The sequence below is a fragment of the Callithrix jacchus genome, chromosome 2 (genome assembly GCF_049354715.1).
Source record: "Callithrix jacchus isolate 240 chromosome 2, calJac240_pri, whole genome shotgun sequence".
NCBI lineage: Eukaryota > Metazoa > Chordata > Mammalia > Primates > Cebidae > Callithrix > Callithrix jacchus.
The window spans coordinates 26,569,478-26,591,639 of record NC_133503.1 but is presented as its reverse complement, the minus strand read 5'-3'; the positions used below and the strand labels follow the sequence as shown (position 1 = coordinate 26,591,639).

At 37.9% G+C, this 22,162-nt stretch overlaps 1 long non-coding RNA gene and 2 pseudogenes across 14 annotated transcripts in view; 2 read left to right on the top strand and 1 right to left on the bottom strand.

Moving 5' to 3' along the window:
• Positions 1-22,162, bottom strand: part of LOC144580716 (uncharacterized) — a 611,731-nt gene that overhangs the window by 521,288 nt on the left and 68,281 nt on the right. The window lies entirely within an intron of this gene.
• On the top strand, positions 5,966-6,063 carry LOC118151900 (U6 spliceosomal RNA; annotated as a pseudogene).
• LOC100409800 (large ribosomal subunit protein eL28 pseudogene) lies at positions 6,772-7,047 on the top strand (annotated as a pseudogene).

The window sequence follows — 22,162 nt, the reverse complement described above, 5'->3', positions numbered from 1 at the left end:
TTCCTACACACTAGTAATTGACAGACTCAAATCATGAGTGAACTCCCATTCACAACTGCTACAAAGAGAATAAAATACCTAGGAGAAAAAGACAAAACCCATCAGTGTGCTGTATCCAGGACACCCATCTCACATGCAAGGGTATACATAGGCTCAAAGTAAAGGGATGGAGGAAAATTTATGAAGCAAATGGAGAGGAAAAAAAAGCAGGAGTTGCAATCCTAGTCTCTGATAAAATAGACTTTAAACCAACAAAGATCAAAAGAGACAAAAAAGGATCAATGCAACAAGAAGAGCTGATGATCCTAAATACATGCACACCCAATACAGGAGCATCCAGATACATAAAGCAAGTTCTTAATGACCTACAAAGAGACTTAGACTTCCACACAATAATAGTCGGAGACTTTAACATTCCACTGTCAATATTAGACAGATCAATGAGACAGAAAATTAACAAAGATATCCAGGACTTGAACTAGGACCTGGACCTAGCAAACCTAATATACATTTACAGAACTCTCCACCCCAAATCCACAGAATATACATTCGTCAGCACCAGATCACACCTACTCTAAAATTGACCACATAATTGGAAGTAAATCACTCCTCAGCAAATGCAAAAGAATGGAAATCATAACAAACAGTCTCTCAGACCACAGTGCAATCAAATTAGAACTCAGCATTCAGAAACTAACTCAGAACCACAAAACTTCATGAAAACTGAACAACTAGCTCTTGAATGTTGTCTGGATAAATAATGAAATGAAGGCATAAATAGAGATGTTCTCCAAAACCAATGAGAATGAAGGCACAACATATCAGAATTTCCGGGACACATTTAAAGCAGAATCTGGAGAAAAATTTGTAGCAGTAAATGCCCACATGAGAAGCAAGAAAATATCTAAAATTGACAACCTATAGTCAAAATTGAAAGAGTGAGAAGAGTAAGATCAAAAACACTCAAAAGCTAGCAGAAGACAAGAACTAACGAAGATCAAAGCAGAACTGAAAGAGAGACAAAAAAACCCTTCAAAAAAATCAATAAATCCAGGAGCTGGCTTTTTGAAACAATCAACAAAATAGACAGACCACTAGCCAGATTAATAAAAAGGAAAGAGATAAGAATCAAACAGATGCAATACAAATTGATAAAGGGGATATCACCACAGATTCCACAGAAATACAAACCATCATCAGAGATTACTACAAAGAACTCTATGCACATAAACCAGTAAGCCTGGAAGAAATGGATAAATTCCTGGACACTTACACCCTCCCAAGCCTAAACCAGGAAGAAGTTGAAACCCCAAATAGACCAATAACAAGGGCTGAAGTTGAGGCAGCAATTAATAGCCTACTAAACAAAAATGCCCATGTCCAGATGGGTTCACAGCTGAATTCCACCACACATAAAAAGAGGAGCTGGTACCACTCTTTCTGAAACTATTCCAAACAAACCAAAAAGACGGAATCCTTCCCAAATCACTTTATGAGACCAGCATCATCCTGATACCAAAACCCAGCAAAGACTCAACAAGAAAAGAAAACTTCAGGCCAATATCCATGATGAACATAGATGCAAAAATCTTCCATAAAATACTGGCAAACCGACTGCAACAACACATCAAGAAGCTTATCCATCACGATAAAGTAGGCTTCATACCATGGATGCAAGGCTGGTTCAACATACGAAGTCTGTAAATGTAATCCACCACATAAACAGAACCAAAGACAAAATCCACATTATTCTCTCAATAGATGCAGAGAAGTTCTTCGACAAAATTAAACAGCCTATTATGCTAAAAACTATCAATAAACTAGGTATCGACAGAACGTATCTCAAAATAATAAAAGCTATTTACCACAAACCCACAGCCAATATCATACTGAATGGGCAAAAACTAGAAGCATTCCCTTTGAAATCTGGCACTAGACAAGGATGCCCTCTCTCACCACTTGTATTCAATATAGTATCGGAAGTTCTTGCCAGAGCAATCAGGCAAGAAATAGAAATAAAGGATACTTAGTTAGGAAAGGAGGAAGTCACACTGTCTCTATTTGCAGATGATACGACTGTGTATTTAGAAGACCCCATTATATCAGCACAAATTCTCCTGAAACTGAGAAGCAACTTCAGCAAAGTCTGAGGATACAAATCAATGTATAAAAATCACAAGCATTCCTATACACCAGTAACAGACTTAAAGACAGCCAAATCAAGAATGAACTGCCATTCACAATTGCTACAAAGAGAATAAAATACCTAGGAATACAACTAACAAAGGATATAAAGGAACTCTTCAAGGAGAACTACAAACCACTGCTCAAGAAAAGAAGAGAGGACACAAACAGATGGAAAAACATTCCATGCTCATGGTTAGGAAGAATCAATATCATGAAAATAGGCATACTGACCAAAGTAATTTATAGATTCAAAACTATCCCCATCAAGCTACCAATGACCTTCTTCACGGAACTGGGAAAAACCACCTTAAACTTCATATGGAACCAAAAAAGAGCCCACATAGCCAAGTCAATTCTAAACAAAAAGAACAAAGTTGGAGGCATCTTGCTATCTGATTTCAAACTATACTACAAGGCTACAGTAATCAAAACATCATGGTACTGCTACCAAAACAGAGATATAGACCAATGGAACAGAACAGAGGCCTCGGAGGCAACGCCACACATCTACAACCATCTGTTCTTTGACAAGCCTGACAAAAACAAGCAATGAGGAAAGGATTTTCTGTTTAATAAATGGTGTTGGGAAAACTGGCTAGCCATGTACAGAAAGCAGAAATTGACCCCTTCCTGATACCTTATACTAAAATTTACTCCAGATGGATTAAAGACTTAAACATAAGACCTAACACCATAAAAACCCTAGAAGAAAACCCAGACAAAACCATTCAGGACATGGGCATAGGCAAGGACTTCATGACTAAAACACCAAAAGCAATGGCAACAAAAGCTCCAAAATAGACAAATGGGATCTAATTAAACTTAAGAGCTTCCACACAGTAAAAAAAAAAAAAAAAAAAAAACTATCAATATAGAGAACCAGCAATCAACACAATGGAAAAAAGTTTTTTTAATCTACCCATCTAACAAAGCACTAATATCCAGAATTTACAAAGATCTTAAACAAATTTACAAGAAAAAAAACAACCCCATCCAGAAGTGGGCTAGGGATATGAACAAACACTTCTCAAAAGAAGACATGCAACCAAAAAACATATGAAAAAGTGCTCATCATCATTGGTCATTAGAGAGATGCAAATCAAAACCACATTGAGATACCATCTCACGCCAGTTAGAATGACGATCATTTAAAAATCTGGAGACAACAGATGCTGGAGAGGATGTGGAGAAATAGAAACACTTTTACACTGTTGGTGGGAGTGTAAATTAGTTCAACCATTGTGGAAGACAGTGTGGCGATTCCTCAAGGCCTTAGAAATAGAAATTCCATTTGACTCAGCAATCCCACTATTGGGTATATAGCCAAAGAACTATAAATCGTTCTACTATAAGGACACATGCACACGAATGTTCATTGCAGCACTGTTTACAATAGCAAAGACCTGGAATCAACCCAAATGCCCATCAATGGTAGACTGGACTGGGAAAATGTTGCACATATACACCATGGAATATTATGCAGCAATAAAAAATGATGAGTTCATGTCGTTTCTAGGGACATGGATGAAACTGGAGAACATCATTCTCAGCAAACTGACACAAGAACAGAAAATGAAATACCACATATTCTCACTCATAGGCGGGTGATGAAAAATGAGAACACATGGACACAGGGAAGGGAGTACTACACACTGGGGTCTATTGGGACAGCCATGGGGGGAGCTGGGGAGGGATAGCCTGTGGAGAAATGCTAAATGTGTGTGAAGGGGAGGAAGGCAGCAAAACACACTGCCATGTGTGTACCTATGCAACTATCTTGCATGTTCTGCACATGTACCCCAAAACCTAAAATGCAATTTAAAAAAAGAACTAAAACTAGATCTACCATTTGATCTCTCTCACTCCTGGTTATCTATCTAGAGAAAAAGAAGTCATATGAAAAAGACACTTGAACACACGTTTATAGCAGCACAATTGGCAATTGCAAAAATAGGGAACCAGCTCTAATATCCATCAATCAACGAGTAAATAAAGAAAACGTGGTCTATATACCACATTTTATATATATATATATATTTATATGGTCTCTCTCAGAGAGAGACCCAACTCCCTACCCTTACTGTCCCTCCCCTAGTGCCCCCAACAGACCTGTGTGTGTGATGCTCCCTCCCCTAGTCCCCCAAAAAAACCTCAGTGTGTGATGCTCCCCTCTCTCTATATATATAGATATAGATATAGATAGAGATAGAGGAGAGAAATATATATCTATACATATATAGATATAGATATGTAGAAGAGAGAAATATATATCTATATATATGTCTATATATATATGTATATTATTTAAAAATGGGCAAAGGATATGAACAGACACTTTACAAAAGAAGACATACATGAGGCCAACAAAGATATGAAAAAATGCTCATCATCACTGGTCATTAGAGAGTATATATATATATATATATATATATATATATATATATATAGAGAGAGAGAGAGAGAGAGAGAGAGAGACCATCGAATACTACTCAGCAATAAAAAAGAACAAAGTGATAGCATTTGCAGCAACCTGGATGGAACTGGAGACCATGATTCTAAGTGAAGTAACTCAGGAATGGAAAACCAAACATTGCATGTTCTCACTCATAAGTGGGAGCTAAGCTATGAAGACAGAAAGACACATGAATGATACAACGAACTTTGGGGACTCAGGGGAAAGGGTGGGAGGGGGTAAGGACTAAAAGAATACACATTGGGTATAGCGTACACTGCTCAAGTGATGGGTGCACCAAATTCTCAGAAATCACCACTAAAGAACTTATTCATGTAACCAACCACCACCTGTTCCCCAAAATCCTATGAAAAAAAAAGCCCAGTGGATGGGCTCAACAGCAGAACTGGAAAAAAAAATATGTGGCATTCAATATAAACTAAATATGGACAAACAAAACTTTCTCTCACTATATTCTTCTATTTTATACGGGCAGATAAATTATTATGCAGTGTATAGGCAAGATTCCCAAGGGTTAAAAAATGGTTCTCTTATAAATTGCTGGATATTGAATATGTACTTTTTATATAAAATATTGTTGGCTAGAGGCCATGGGATATATTCAGCTGTACAAAATTCACTTTCTGCCCTTAAGGAGTTTATAGTCTAATCAACTAAATAAGATTAACAAATTAAAATGTATCAATGATAGAGAAACAGATAAAAATTAGTAATATAATTAAGTGTAATTAAGAGTAATCTTAGTTCTGAGGAGCCAACATGGATTAAGATGATTTCCAGATGATGATGAAATGAAAGTTTATTACACTCTATCATAACTTCCTATTTACTTGTCAGATTCTCCCACTAAAATGTCAATTCCTTGAAAGCAGAGATCATGTTCCCATTTTGTCTTTAGTGCCCAGTTCAATGGCTGCATAGAGCATACACTCACTAAGTAGTTGATGAATAATGTATACATATTAGAATAAACCTTAAAGACTTGGCATGTAGGATTTGCATATACAACTAAGGCAACTCAATTTTGTCAGAACTAGCTGTTTTAAGCAAAAGCACATGGTTGGAAAAGCAAGACTGAATCAGCAAGAATGAGTAATCCAATGTGCCTGAAGGATAAGCTGCATGCAGGACATTCGGATGAAAGAGAATTGAAGTAGGTAGTACAACCCCAATTGAGATTGAAGATAATAACACCGATTTTGGGACTAAAAATAATGCATGTCAACAAAAGAAGATCTAAGCCTGGGTATGGACAGAGGAAAAGGAAACAAATTATAACCTAATACTTATTAAAAAGAAAGAATTGTTCTCATTTTGGCAGCACATATACTAAAATTAGAATAAATCAGAGATTAGCATAGCCCTTGCACAAGGAGGAGATACAAATTCATGGAGTGTCCATTGGGGGGGGGGAGGAAGAACAGCTAGGATGTATTGACTGAGTTGAGAGGGAGTACAAAGAAGTGTGAAAAGTCAATGACGTCCAAGCCTTCAGGTTTAGATAATAGAAAATAAAACAGTACCTTTTCAACAATACTGTGAGGAGTTAATTTGGCGAGAGAAATCATGAGTTAGATTTTAATTTTAAACCTAGATTTTTAAGCATCAAATAGGAAATTTCAAGAAGAAAATGTGAGATGCTAAGATAGACCACTGGAAGATCAGAAATAGACATATTTTCTCACAGAACACGTGAGTCAGAGCTTTGTGCTGAATCCAAAAGAGTACGTGTGAGTTGTAGTGAATATCCATATATTGCAGGACACAGGAAAGAAGATGAAAAGACCGAGGAGAGAATAAGGAAGAAACTCACGATGCTACAGCATTAAGGTGGCCAATGTGCCATCTTAAAGGAGAGGCAGATAACACTGCAAATACTACAATACAATGAAGGAGAAGACATGAGCACCCGTAAATACGAGCACTGTGGCATACATTGATTACATTTGAGAATGTAATTCAGGCATGAAAATAATAAAAATATACTAACAATCAGATTCTAAGACTATAATAACCTAACGTGTAGACTGTATAACTAGATATTGACCTTTTTAAAAAAGTATTTTTCACTCTTTCCACCACAGGTCGCCACCGCGAGAGGAGCCGCCACCATGTCTGTGCATCTGCAATGGATGGTCGTGTGGAACTGCTCCAGCTTGATCAAGGAGAACAAGCGGACCTACAGCACCGAGCCCAATAATTTGAAGGCCCGCAACTCTTTCCGCTACAACGGGCTGATTCACCGCAAGACTGTGGGCGTGGAGCTGCCAGCTGACGGCAAAGGTGTCATAGTGGTCATGAAGCGGTGATCTGGCCAGTGGAAGCCTGCCACCTCCTATGTGCAGACCACCATTAGCAAAAATGCTCGCACCACGCTCAGCAGCATCAGACACATAATATGCAAGAACAAGTACCGGCCCGACCAGCGCATGGCAGCTGTCCGCAGGGTCAGTGCCATCTTGCGCAGCCAGAAGCCTGCGATGGTGAAGAGAAGTGGACCTGCCCCACCAAGAGCTCCTGAGCCCCCTGCTCCCAAAGCAATAAAAAGTCAGCTGGCCTTCTAACAAAAAAAAAAAAAGAAGAAGAAGAAGAAGAAGAAAAGAAAGAGAGAGAGAGAGGGAGGGAGGGAGGGAGGGAGGGAGGGAGGAAGGAAGGAAGGAAGGATTTTTCAACATCCCTTTAAACCTGCTCTACCCAAAATGGTAGCCACCAGCCACATGTGGCTAATTTTAAATTAAAACTCAATTAAGTTAAATTCACTTCCTCATTCATGCCAGCTACATTCCATGAGCTTCATAGCCACACATGGCCAGCGGCTACCATGTTGAATAATGCAGTTAGCATTTCTCAGATCTCAGAAAGTTCTGAGAGACAGCATTGCTCTAAACCATAGTCTTTTGAAAGTATGCAAGTTAACTACTAACTTTCCTGAAAATTCTTTGTACTATAACGGAAAAATTTATTTATCCTTTTACTTCTCTTGAGCAAGCAACGTGCATGCATACACACACACACACACACACACACACACACACACACCATTTTCCCATGAAACACGTAAATGAAAAACAGAACCCAACCTGCACAGAACCATAAGAATGGATTACCAATCCCTAGAAATACTACGTAACTGATAAATGTCTTTTTTTTAGTTGTTTTTCTTGACACAACAATATGTCAAGCATTTTCACTAAATGCATTTCACAGATGGGTTTCACAGATGGGCAGACTGAGGCCTAATGTGAAGAGCAGTTATGGAGAACAGTTATGAGGAACCTCAGGTGCTCCAGTGTATTTCGCTCCCTGAAGATGCTCTTCTCAAAAGCCAGAATTCAGTCAGCTTCCTCACCATCTACTTCCAGAAACAGCATTTCCTTTGATCTTTCTGACAGGTGTTTAAAACCTCTCCCAAGGGCTAGGTAAAATGCAGGCTGAGGAATTACCAATGGACCAGATACCTCCTATTAGATGTGTACTATGTGTGTAGGTGGGTATTTCATCTGTCACTGTTATCTACCACACTATTATAGCATACAGGTACCCTCAAATATCTAGTTTTTTATTGTTTTTCTGCCAAGGAACCAAATGAAAATTCTCTTAAAAGGAATCTTCTTCAGTTCCCCTCTCTGTTCACAACACATGTCCTTACCGACTTTTATTTGCATGTGCTTAAGAACATGACATCCACGCACACATCCAAAGTGAATTTCTGCAACTCATAAAAATAGACCCGAATAATAGGAAGCCATGCATTTTGAAGCGATAACAAAGATGATAAATATGGCAGAAGAATTGAGATTAATTCTACTTCCCCAACTTCCCACAGTGTGAGACTGGATATTTTGTCAGGCAACTCCCAAAAAAGTTTGTATGGTATTTTAACAACTTATGTGGATAAAACTGATCAATTATACTGGGTAAATTTTTAACTATACCTCTTGGTTACATTTTTTTAAAAATTATCCTTTTTGTCCATTGTGTTAATGTCATTGCACCCACCCAGATCTTTCTGAAAGGTCAAAAACCTCTCCTGTGGGATATGTCAAATGCTGGCTGAGAAATTACTCATGGACCAGATCCCTTCTATTTGATGTGTATTTTGTATGTAGATGGATATGTATGCAGCTAGTAACCCAAGGGAAGGGCTTCACACCTCACTGGTATTCTTACCTGATGGGTCAAAACTGTTCCCACCAACCCCTGTCTATTGGCTCACATGATGATTATCCTAAAATTCCTAAGTTAGTACTTCTCAAGCTCACCCTTCTTTCATTCAAAAACTCATGAAATTCAACAATTTCTAAGAAGTATTTGCATTAGTCAATGGGTTTAGCAAACTGATTTTCTTCATCCCCAACACCCAATTCCTGCCATTTTCATCCAGGTCAAAGCTCAAATATCACTTCCACAATAAGGTCTTGCTTGGTCACCTCCTATACCATTAACTGTCACTAACTCACTGTCACATCATCTTGTTTAATTTTAATTATAGCACTTATTGTAGGAGAATTTGTTTTTTCTATAGGTTTATAATGTTTATTTAAAGTTTTTCCCAATACTGTTTGAACTTCCTCAGAGTAAAGCTTTATCCATTTTGCTTACCATACTGTGTCTGTCACATTATAGGTAGTCAAACATTTACTGAATGAAATCCAATCAAGCCTCTATACCTACAGTCCAGTGTACAGTAAATTGAAGGCATAGAGGTACACATTAAATGACACCAAAAGGAAATAATCAGACAAATGAAGAATGTGAGTGATCCTACGTGATAACTGCCCTGACATATTTAAAAAGTCAACATCATGGAGAAAACAAAGTAGAAGAATTATTCTAAATTAAAAGAAACCAGGGAAACAGAAAAGCAAAATGATTGGTATGAATCCTTGACTGGATAATCATAGGGAGGGAAAAACACATATATAAGAAAAATGCAGATATTTAAGGAAGATTTGGATATTTTATGTTTTCTGGAATTACTGTTTTTTGTTAGAAATCATAATGGCATTGTGGTAATTTAGACAAATGTCCTTAAGATCTATGCTGAATTATTAACATCTGCAACCTAGGCTTTCAAGTGGACTGGAAAATAACATACGTGTGTGTGTGTGTGTGTGTGTGTGTGTGTGTGTGTGTGTGTGTGTGTTTAAAGAGAGAAAAACAAAAATTTCCCCTTCCACGAACACTCCCTTCATGGAAGCCTCCCTTCTCCTCCAAAACTACATCTCTCTCTATTCCCTTCCACTCAGTGTGGAAGCCGCTTTCCTCTCCTGCATTCAATCTTTCTGGATTCTCTCACTCAGTGTGAGAGTTAACTGTTTCTTTCTCTCTCCTTCTCCTGTTTCTCTCTCTAAATAAATCACTTTCTACATTAAAAAAGAAAAAGAAAAATTATATGGTGTTTACTGTACTTGTCTTCTGACTTATTTGCATGTTTTATTATAAATATTTTCAAAGTTGGAAAAAATAGCATTTGAATAAATGACTAGCTACAAGAAAGATGGTTATTTCCTATTGATTCTAGCCTACCTAATGCCCAATGCTCAGGACCCACTCTTCCTCCAATACTTTATGATAAGAATGTTTATTTATACTTATTTAATAATATAAGCCATCTATTGTTGACTGTTAGTTATATGTCCTTGATATCACGTGGTTCGATGCTATTCCTTCCCAGAATAACAGCCCAGATTCCAAAGATCATGTCTATTAGTGCATTTCCAATGCCTCTTCTACAGTGTCAATCACAGAAAGATGATCAACAAATTGCTTTGGAAAACATATGTATGTAGATCAACTATCCATTTGTGCAAACCATGGACCCTGAGCATCAAGTAGAAATGTTGAAAATAGTCACAGGAGAGATGACCATGACAGGGAATGTAATCTGCATTTTCAAATGAAATAAATCGGTTCAGTTCCAAAGGCTTACCTTGAAACTTTGACAAGGGCCTGCCTCTAACATTGCGGTCACTAAAAACAGCATCTTGCAGGGCCAAAAATGGTACATTCCAAGTAATTAATTTCTTATTTCCTTTGACTTTTCCACAGTGTCCATGAGAATGTAAGTTTTAAGAGAGAAACAGTTTGGGTGTTTGTTTATATTGCTGTATTATCAATGCCTAGAACTTATTAAATACTCAGTAAATATTTATTGAAGTAATGAAATAAATTTCTGTAGAACAATGATTTTCCCACTTTAGCGTACATCAGAATCACCTGGAGCACCTGTAAAACCATCAATTGCTGGACCCCACTCTCAGAGATTCTGATTCAGTATTTCTGCGGTGCAGCCCAAGGATATGCATTTTTTTTATTATTATTATACTTTAAGTTCTGAGGTATATGTGCAGATCATGCAGGATTGTTAAATAGGTATACACAAGCCATTGTGGTTTTCTGCATCCATCCCCCCGTCATCTACATTAGGTTTTTCTCCTAATGTTATCCTTCCCCAATCCCCCCACCCCCTGCTATCCCTCCCCTAGGTCCCCCACCCCACAGCAGCCCTGGTGTGTGATGTTCCCCTCCCTGTGTCCATGTGTTCTCATTATTCAACATCCACTCATGAGTGAGAACATGCAGTGTTTGATTTTCTGTCCTTGTGTCAGTTTGCTGAGAATGATGGTTTCCAGCTTCATCCATGCCCCTGCAAAGGACATGAACTCCTTTTTATGGCTGCATAGTATTGCATGGTGTATGCATGCCACATTTTCTTTATCCAGTCTATCCTTGATAAGCATTTGGGTTGGTTCCAAGTCTTTGCTATTGTAAACAAATGACAACACATGTATGCTGCAATGAACATACATGTGCATGTGTCTTTATAACAGAATGATTTATAATCCTTTGGGTATATTTATAATCTGTCTTCCACAATAGTTGAACTAAGTTGTACTCCCACCAACAGTGTAAAAGTGTTCCTATTTCTCCATATCCTTTCCAGCATCTGTTGTCTCCAGATTTTTTAATGATTACCATTCTAACTGGCATGAAATGGTATCTCAATGTGGTTTTGATTTGCATTTCTCTAATAACCAGTGATGATGAGCATTTTTTCATATGTTTGTTGGCTGCATAAATGCCTTCTTTTGAAAAGTGTCTGTTCATATCCTTTGCCCACTTTTTGGTGGAGCTTTTTGTTTTTTGGGGGTTTTCTTGAAAATTTGTTTAAGTTCTTTGTAGATTCTGGACATTAGCCCTTTGTCAGATGGGTAGATTGCAAAAATTTTTTCACATTCAGTAAATCCAGAAGAAATGGATAAATTCCTGGACACTTACACCCTCCCAAGACTAAACCAAGAACTTGAATCCCTGAATAGATCAATAACAAGGGCTGAAGTTGAGACAGCAATTAATGGAGTATCAACCAAAAAAAGTCCAGGACCAGATGGGTTCATAGCCAAATTCTGCCAGAGGTACAGAGGAGCTGGTACCACTCCTTCTGAAACTATTCCAAACAATACAAAAAGAGGGAATCCTCCCTAACTCATTTTATGAGACCAACATCATCCTCATACCAAAACCTGGCAGAGATGCAACTAAAAAAAATTTCAGGCCAATATCCATTATGAACATTGATGCAAAAATCTTCAATAAAATGCTGGCAAACCAAATCCAACAGCATATTAAAAAGTTTATTCATCATGATCAAGTCAGCTTCATCCCTAGGATATGCATTTGTAACAAGCTATTAAGTGATGCTAATGTTACTGCCCTGTGGACCACATTTTGAAAAAAAAATATTATAAAAAATAGCTCTTTGAACTTTCTCCTTACCTCAGATAGATGCTGTTTCAGAGAAGAACACAGTACTGCCCAGTCCTTTTGCATAAGATACTCAATGCGCATGATTGTTTATCTGACAAATAATCTTAGGGTATTACAGAAACATTTAAAGTTGATTTAGACTACTCAAAATTCAGGCACTTCCCATCAATTATTCTCCTTATTTACCATATTTTTTTCCTGTAGATATTTTTCTTCCTAGGGGAAGCTGACATTCCACATTAGCAGTTCAGCATACTACTCCTTCAGCTCATACTTGTGCATTTGGAAGAAGACTGGGAAAATATTCACTACCTATATGCAGCACAATTGTTCCATGAAGCATGTCTGCCCCCAGGGAAATCAGGTGTCTCATGCTCTGCACAAATTTATGTTAAAGGAAGTGTGTTTACAAGAGATGAATATGTAACCCAAATTTATCTCCCTGTGACAACTTCCAAATCTGAAAATTTCCGACTTCTCCCCTTGTGAGTTGTTTGAAATTGCTGTTTTTCAAGTCAAGAACACCTGTTTATTGTTTTTCTCTTCGCCCTCCCTGGTAAATGGAGCCACTAGGAAAACAGATCTAAAGGTTTTAATGAGTGAGAAACACAAAGTATTGACAGATTTCAGCACATTATACCACTCTTACCCTGCCCCCCTAATGAGGTAAGATCAAAAAGGAAAAAAAACCATTGTGATATTGGGCTCTGGAGCTTATTTTTAAACTGCTGCAATTGGGCTCAGGTTGAATATCATTCTACTGGGTACAGTCATGAGCAATTTTCACAATGCTGTGAAATAGCATATACAGACATGACTTCGGTAAGTGAACAACTAAGGGTTTGATACTCAGCATCAGGCACCCTTCCAAATAACTTTCCATCTCAACTATACAACACTCTAGCAATCAACACTCCACTTGTACTTTTACTGCTGGGTTGGATCTAACCACAAAACAAAAAGCAAACAATAAAAAAGCCTGAGTCACCTATTGCATCTTTTTATAACTCAGTAGTTACCGAGTAACTAGTTTATACAAAGTACAAATCCTAAAAAAAAAAAAAAAAAAACAGAAAAAATATTAATTATGGATAGTTGGTATGAAATATCAGTGACGGCTTCATAATTATATAACCTTTGTTCACTGATATGTAATTATAAAGCACCTACTTTGTACAAGCAACTGTCTAAGGTGCAAATATTTATTTGATGGTAAGTAAAGCTGCCACAGTCCCTATGTATCTTCGTGAATTTTTGTCAGAGAGAAGCAGGTCAGCAAACCTGGCTTAGCAAAATGGCTATGTAATTACAAGTTAGGAAAAGTACACTAAAAGGTGAACAGGAAGGGCTTTCATTCAGCCAGCATTTGCTGTGGAGCTGCAGTAAGTCAGGTCCTGTGGCTTGAAAGATGCATGGAATTTTGAGAACCAGATAAAGTAAAATTAAAGAAAGAAGACAATGGTAGTCTATGTACAGTGAATAACACAAGAAAATGTACATGACAGAAAAATCACAGGTGAGCCATCAAATTGAAGTGAGATTTGAATTCTCCACAACAGCCCGGGTTTTATATGCTAGCACACAGCTCCAAAACTTGGGGGTTAAAAAAATAATAATCAATCTATTGACATAGGAAGAACACATTAAAAACCAACTAGTTATATTTTTTTTCATTGATACAAAATATTAGTACATATTTTGGAGGTACATGTGATATTTTGATGCATGCATACATGTGTAAGGGTCAAATCAGGGTATTTAAGACATCTATCATCTTGAACATTTGCCATTTCTTTGTGTTTTAAATGTTTCACATCTTCTGTCAATATTAAAATATGTAATATATTGTGAATTCTAGTCATCTTACTGTGCTATCAAACACTAGAGCTAAATCCTTCTGTCTAACTGAATGTTTGTACCTATTAACCAGCCTCTCTTCAACCCCCTCACCCCAGCACTTCCCAGACTCTGGTAATTATCATTCTACTGCCTACCTCATGAGATCAATACTTTCAGATCCTACATATGAGAGAAAATGCAATATTTGTCCTTCTGTGCTTGGATTATTTCTCTTAACCTAATAACATCTGGTTTCATCCATGTTGTTGAAAATGACAGTATTCCTACCTAAGTTTTTTAAATATAAACTGTGAAATGGCTTTCTTATTTGACATATATGTCAGATGGACACGAATCACCAAGGGATAGATACAAGGAACCTTGAGAGAGAGAGGGCCGTTTCTCTCAACCTGGCTTTTACTTGCAGCACTTATATAGCCACCTTGAGATGTTACTGATGTGGATAATGTTAATTAGTAGGGTTATCGTATACTTTTAATAAGATGAAGACAAGAACATCTTATGCATTACCAAGATGTTTGTTTTATCTTAAGGGAGCATACTTAAAGGAGTTATACAGTTGTCAAATTTAAAAATGAGTTATGTGTTTTTCTCTTTCTTTCTTTCTTTCTTTCTTTCTTTCTTTCTTTATTTTTGAGACGGAGTTTCGCTCTTGTTACCCAGGCTGGAGTGCAATGGCGCCATCTCGGCTCACCGCAACCTCTGCCTCCTGGGTTCAAGCAATTCTCCTGCCTCGGCCTCCCGAGTAACTGGGACTAGAGGCGCGCACCACCATGCCCAGCTAATTTTTGTATTTTTAGTAGAGATGGGGTTTCACCATGTTGACCAGGATGGTCTTGATCTCTTGACCTCGTGATCCACCCACCTTGGCCTCCCAAAGTGCTGGGATTATAGGCGTGAGCCACCGTACCCGGCCGTGTTTTTCTTTTATAGAAAAAAATATTTCAAATTTGTGGGTATTTTCTATGATAACAATAGATTATTCTCACATATGCCTTATCTTCCCCTTCCTGGTAAATGTAAACATTTTTATACCTAAGAAAGAAAAAAAGAAAGAGAAAGAAAGAAAGAGAGAGAGGAAGGAAGGAAGGGAGGGAGGGAGGAAGGAAGGAAGGAAGAGGGAGGGAGGGAGGGAAAGTGAGCTTTTGGGATAGAAAAAAGCTATGGAAAGAACATCTAGAATATCAATGTTTGGAAAGCTTCCACCATTTTTAAAAAAATTGTTACTAAAAATGACTTAAGTATATAATATATTCAAAAAATATGTCACCACACTTAAATTTAGAAATGAATTTTTCTAGTCTATACAACTCTTCTAAATGAAGAGTTTCAGATAGTTTGAAGTTGCTTACAAATATTTACCACTTGAATAATTAATTTGCAAGAAAACCTAATTAATGTTAAAGAAGACAGAAATTTAAATGTCAAATTTCAGCTGAAAAACATTTTCATATAACTCACAAAACATTCAAAATTGAGTGTCATGATTTTTTGCAATAATAATATACACTCTCATATGTATTTTCTGAGGGAACTCCTAAAATTATAACACAGCAAGTATCAAAATAATTTGAACTTAACTCCAAAATATTTAATTTATTAAATCAAAATATTAAGCCAGGAGTTTTATAATTATGCATAACCTCATCACACTATCACAGAAAATATTAATTGAATTATAAGTACAAGTTTTTAATCTCTTAATATCTTGTTTGTTTCACCTTTTGAACATCTGTTTGAATTTGTTTTATGTAGGTTTATAAGCTTAAAATATATTAGTACATGGTATATGAACATAAAGAACTAAATAAAAACATGTTAGTGCACATGGAAATTTGGACTCATGGGTTGCACCATTAAAAGAGCTTGGTGGGCACTGCCATTCTGAAGAGGCTGCTAATGAAGCTTTTTGAGAAGAGATTTAACAATCTATACGTGCCTTTATAGAGTTAGCCACCAGAGAATAGAATGTTTAGGGAGATAAGAAACTAAAGACAGAGAAGAAAGTTACTGTGATGATCTTACTAAGTGGGTCTGAAATAAAGGAGTCGCATAGTTATAATAAAAGAGGAAACACAGGTATTGTGGTAGGCAGAATAATGGTCCCCAAAAGAGATCCATGTCCTAAATCCTGGAATCTGTGAAGAGACAGTGTTGCAGATGAAATTAAAGTTGCTATTATAAGATGACATTAAAATTAAAAAATTATCCTGGATTATCTTGATGGGCACAGTGTAATGACAGGGCTCCTTAAATGTGGAAGAGGAAGGCAGAAGGGTCTGTGGTAGAGTGATGCAAAATGAAAAAGATTCAATCTTGCATTGCTGGCTTTGAAGATGGAAGGGGGCCGTGAGCCAAGGAATGCAGGTAACTTCTAGGAGAGAAAACAAGCAAGGAAATGAATTCTTTCAGAGCCTCAGGAAAAAATGCAGCCCTGGCAACACCTTGATTACATAACTGTAGGACAATAAGTTTGCACTGTATCAAGCCACCAGGTTTACAGTAATTTGCTGCGGTAGCAAAAGAAAATTAATGTAGACATTATGGAAGAAATACAATGCATGGCAGTTAGGGGGAAGAGTGAAAAACTCAATATGACTCAGAGTTTTAAAACTTCGGAGATTAAAGATTGGATTTAACAATTATAGAATCAGAGAAGAAAGGAGAAAAAACAGACATAGGCAGTATGCTAAAAGTAATACTGTAAAACCATCTAGCTATATGTTATACATGTCTTAGATTGGGCCACTCTAACAAAAGACTACAGACTGGATGACTTGAGCAACCAATATTTATTTCTCATAGTTTTGGAAGCTGAGAACACCAAAATCAAGGTGGTAACAGATCTGGTGTCTAGAATGAGGGTGTTCTTTCCGTGATATAGATACTATCATCTCATTCCATCTTCCCAAGGAGCAAAGAGAAGAAGCTCTAGTCTCTTTCTCTTTTTCTAAAGACACTAATCCCATTATGAGGACAGCACCCTCATTACCTGATACGGTTTGGCTCTATGTTCCCGCCCAAACCTCACCTTGAATTGTACTCCCATAATTCTCATGTGTCATGGGAGGGACCCTGAGGGAGATATTTTGAATCAGGGGGGCAGTTTCCTCCATACTGTTCTTGTCATAGTAAATAAGTCTCACAAGATCTGATGGGTTTATCAGGGGTTTCCACTTTTGTTTCTTCCTCATTTTCTCTTGCTGCCACCATGTAAGAGCGCCTTTCACCTCCTGCCATGATTCTGAGGCCTCCCCAGCCAGGTAGAACTGTAAGTCCAATTAAACCTCTTTTTCTTCCTTTATCAGCAGTGTGAAAATGGACTAACACAGTAATGTGTTATCAGTAGAGTGTGGCATTGCTGAAAAGACACCCCAAAAAGTGGAAGCAACTTTGGAACTGGGTAACAGGCAGAGGTTGAAACAGTTTGAAGGGCTGAGAAAAAGGAAAATGTGGGAAGGTTTGGAACTTCCTGGAGATTTGTTGAATGACTTTGACAAAAATGCCAATAGTAATATGAACAATAAGGTCCAGGCTGAGGTAGTCTCAGATGGAGATGAGGAACTTTTTGGGAACTGGATCGAAGGTGACTCTTGTTATGCTTTAGCAAAGAGATTGGCAGCATTTTGCCACTACCCTAAAGGTTTGCCGAAATTTGAACTCAACAGAAGTGACTTAGGGTATCTGGCAGAAGAAATCTCTAAGCAACCAAATATTCAAAAGGTGACTTGGGTGCTGTTAAAAGCATTTCGTTTTAAAAGGGAAACAGGGCTGGGCACGGTGGTTCACGCCTGTAATCTCAGCACTTTGGGAGGCTGAGGCGGGTGGATCACGAGGTCAGGAGATGGAGACCATCCTTGCCAACATGGTGAAACCCCATCTCTACTAAAAAGTACACAAAATTAGCCGGGCGTGGTGGCGTGTGCCTGTAATCTCAGCTACTCGGGAGGCTGAGGCAGGAGAATTGCTTGAAACTGGAAAACGGAAGTTGCCATGAGCAGGGATCGCACCACTGCACTCCAGCCTGGCGATAGAGCAAGACTGTCTCAAAAAATAAATAAATAATAAAAGGGAAACAGAACATAAAAGTTCAGAAAATTTGCAGTCTGACAATGCACTGGAAAAGAAAAACCCATTTTTTGAGGAGAAATTCAAGCCAGCTACAAAAATTAGCATAAGTAGCAAGAAGCGTAATGTTAATCCCTAAGACCATGAGGAAAATGTCTCCAGGCCATGTCAGAGACCTTCACAGCAGCCCCTCCCATCACATGCCTGGAGGCCCAGAAGGAAAAATTGGTTTTATAGGCTGGGCGCAAGGTCCCACGCTGTGTGCCCCCTAGGGACTTGGTGACCTGTGTCCCATCTGCTCCAACCGTGGCTAAAAGGGGTCAATGAACACTTTGGGCTGTGGCTTCAGAGGATGGAAGCCCCAAGCCTTGGCAGCTTCCATGTGGTGTTGAGCCTGCAGGTGTACAGAAGTCAAGAACTGAGATTTGGGAACCTCCACCTAGATTTCAGATCATGTATGGAAAGGCCTGGATGCCCAGGCAAAAGTTTACTGCAGGGGTGGGGCCGTTATGGAGAACCTCTGCTAGGGCAGTGCAGAAGGAAATGTGGCATTGGAGTTCCCACACAGAGACCCTATTGGGGCACTGACTGGTGGAGCTGTGAGAAGAGGGCCACTGTCCTCTAGGCCCCAGAACATAGATCCACTGACACCTTGCACCACTTACCTGGAAAAGCTGCAGGCACTCAGAGCCAGCCTATGAAAGCAGCCAGGGGTGGGGGCTATATCCTGCAAAGCCAAGACTATGGGAACCTACCTCTTGCATCAGTGTGACCTAGATGTGAGACATGGAGTCAAAGAAGAACTTTTTGGAGCTTTAAAATGTGACTGCTCCACTGGATTTTGGACTTGCATGGGGTCTGTAACCCCTTTGCTTTGGCCAATTTCTCCCATTTGGAATGGGTGTATTTATCCAATACCTGTACCCTCATTACATTTAGGAAGTAACTAGCTTGCTTTTGATTTTACAGGCTCATAGGCAAAAGGGACTTGCCTTGTTTCAGATGAGACCTTGGACTGGGAACTTTTGGGTTAATGCTGAAATGAGTTAAGACTTTGGGGAACTGTTGGGAATGCATGATTTGTTTTGAAATGTGAGGACATGAGATTTGGAGGGGCCAGGGACAGGATGTTACGGTTTGGCTCTAGGTTCCCACTCAAATCTCATCCTGAATTGTACTCCCATAATTCCCATGTGTTGTGGGAGGGATCCAATGGACGATAATTTGAATGACTGGGGCAGTTTCACCCATACTGTTCTCATGATAGTGAATAAGTCTCCTGAGATCTGATGGGTTTATCTGGGGTTTCTGCTTTTGCTTCTTCCTCATTTTCTCTTGCCACCACCATGTAAGAAGTGCTGTTTACTTCCTGCCATGATTCTGAGGTCTCCTCAGCCACGTGGAACTGTAAGTCCAATTAAACCTCTTTTTCTTTATCGGCAGCATGAAAATGTACAAATACATGACCGCATCTAAAAGGGGTCAGGGTTTCAGTATATAAATATTGGGGAGACACATGTAGTCCATATTAATATGCTTAATACATATTAATCAGTTTTGATTTTAATGGTTCACCACTTCAGTGAAACTTTAAATAATGCCATAGTACATTTTTGTAATTAAATATTAAATTATTAAAACTGGGAAAGATGTAAAAGAAAGAAAACATATGCTTGACCAGTTTGATCAAATGTTATTCTACACTGAAACTCACAATAAACATAATTTTAGTGTCACAGAAAGAAAACACAGTGCTAACATTTTTTTATTGTTTTTGTCCTGGGTTTCATTTTTCTCCTGCTTATGATGTGTTATATGTCTATAAATAGCAAAGTGCCTCTGCACCTAAATCTAATGTACTCATTAAGATATTGCTTTGGAATAGAAACCAGAAATTATTAAGAGGGATGAAATGGATTAGTCTAGTAAATGTACAACAGGTTCCTTTTTTCTGCTTTTTATATTATGTCTTTTGAACTACTCCTCCAACCATGGACTGATCAGAGGATTGGTGAAGTCTGGATGCTACTGGAACTCAACAAGCAAGTGCAACTTTGAATTAGACAGTGAATGGGGCAACGCCTAGGGTTTTTAGATACCGACAGAGCACTTGCTGTTGAATGATTATAGACTTAAGGAGTGAACTGAAATGAACGGTCACTGTGCCATAGAGCTCTCCATTTCACTTCTTATCTGGAAAATCTGGCTAATGTTCAACCCAAATATTCTCTATATACTAGCTCGCAATTTGGCATATCTAGGACTCTATACTATAGAAGAAGACATGTATGTGTGTATAGGTCAGATAAATTTCTACAAATGTTCATTTGAATTGTTCTTTCTATATTTCCTCACCCTCCCCGAGTAACAAGCTAATGGCCAAACTGTTGTTTGTTTCTTCAACTTATTTTCTAGGACAAAAAACAAAAGAGGCATGTCTGGAGTTTTTTCTATAAGTGGTAGATCATAGAAGAGATAATGGTGGGCATGGAAAGGTAGGAAGAGAGCAAAATTAAAGGGCTACAAAATAGGAGAGACTTTCTCAGACCAGAATGAGTACTGTTAGTCCTTGTTCGATATATGCCCATCTCAGGTTTTACCCATCCACGGAACCCTATCTGGAGTTTCAGCTCCAGCTCAGTCACTGACAGGGCAGATAAACTTAGTTATTCCCTATTCCAGGAGCTGGGGATTTAGCAGGGAATAAGACAGACAAGGCCCTATCTTCATAGAGCTTATATCCCTATTGAAAATGAAATAAAATAAGCAGCTCATTCTGCCCCAGCAATAATGTTACCCAAAACTAGGAGAAAAATCAGTTAAGAAAAAAAACCCAAAGCTGTCTTCTCAGAGTGTTTCCCCTATGATCTGTGGAATGTAAATATTCCTTACTCTTCCATGACAGACTTCTGTACCACGTATGCCTCCATTTCTCCTACGATGTTATTGCAGTTATTTATGAATCTCTCCTTTTCCTTATGTAAAGGGAATCTCTGTTTTAATCCTGTTTTCTCCAGCTTCTTTTAATTTTATGCTATTTTGACAGCACATTAGTAAGTCCTCCGATCATCTCATCATTGATACTGCGGCTGCCAGTGCTGAGTTACAAAGGAGAAAAAGATCTCTCTAAGATTTTACATTTAGGCAAGAGAAGAGTGAGAGGCACTTAAAAATGATAGTACAATAGAATAGATAAGCACTAGAAAAAGAGATATATACCATGTGCTTTCAGAAAGCAAAGAAGGAAAGTACTAAATGTGCCTAAGGAAGATATCATAGCAGATGTATGGGTATTGTGACTATTTTTAAATTATCACTTTATTCAAGAACTCCAAAGTAAAGGGCAAACTTAACATTTTACTTTATAAGTTTGATTTTGGATACATTTGTTTTGGTCTGTGTTTTAAATAATATATAGTTTTTTTTTATTATAGTCATAAATCATGTTGAAAACTGAAAGAGAAAATTTTCATGAAGTTAAAATTATTCATAATTCAATTGCTTAGAAATAATTCCAGCTAACATTTTTACATGCTTGCTTGTTTCTGCCTCTACCTTCTCTTCCTCTCATTTATATGTATATGAAAATAGTACAATACATTAAAAAACTTATTGGGATCACACAACATGCACTTTTATATCCTGATTCCTCTTTCTCCCATTTTCAATTCTATAGGACGTAAGGAAAAAGAGAAATTCATAAATAACTGCAATAACATCATAGGAGAAATGGAGGTATAAGTGATACAAAAGTCTGTCATGGAAGAGTAAAGAATATTTACATCCCACAGATCATAGAGTAAA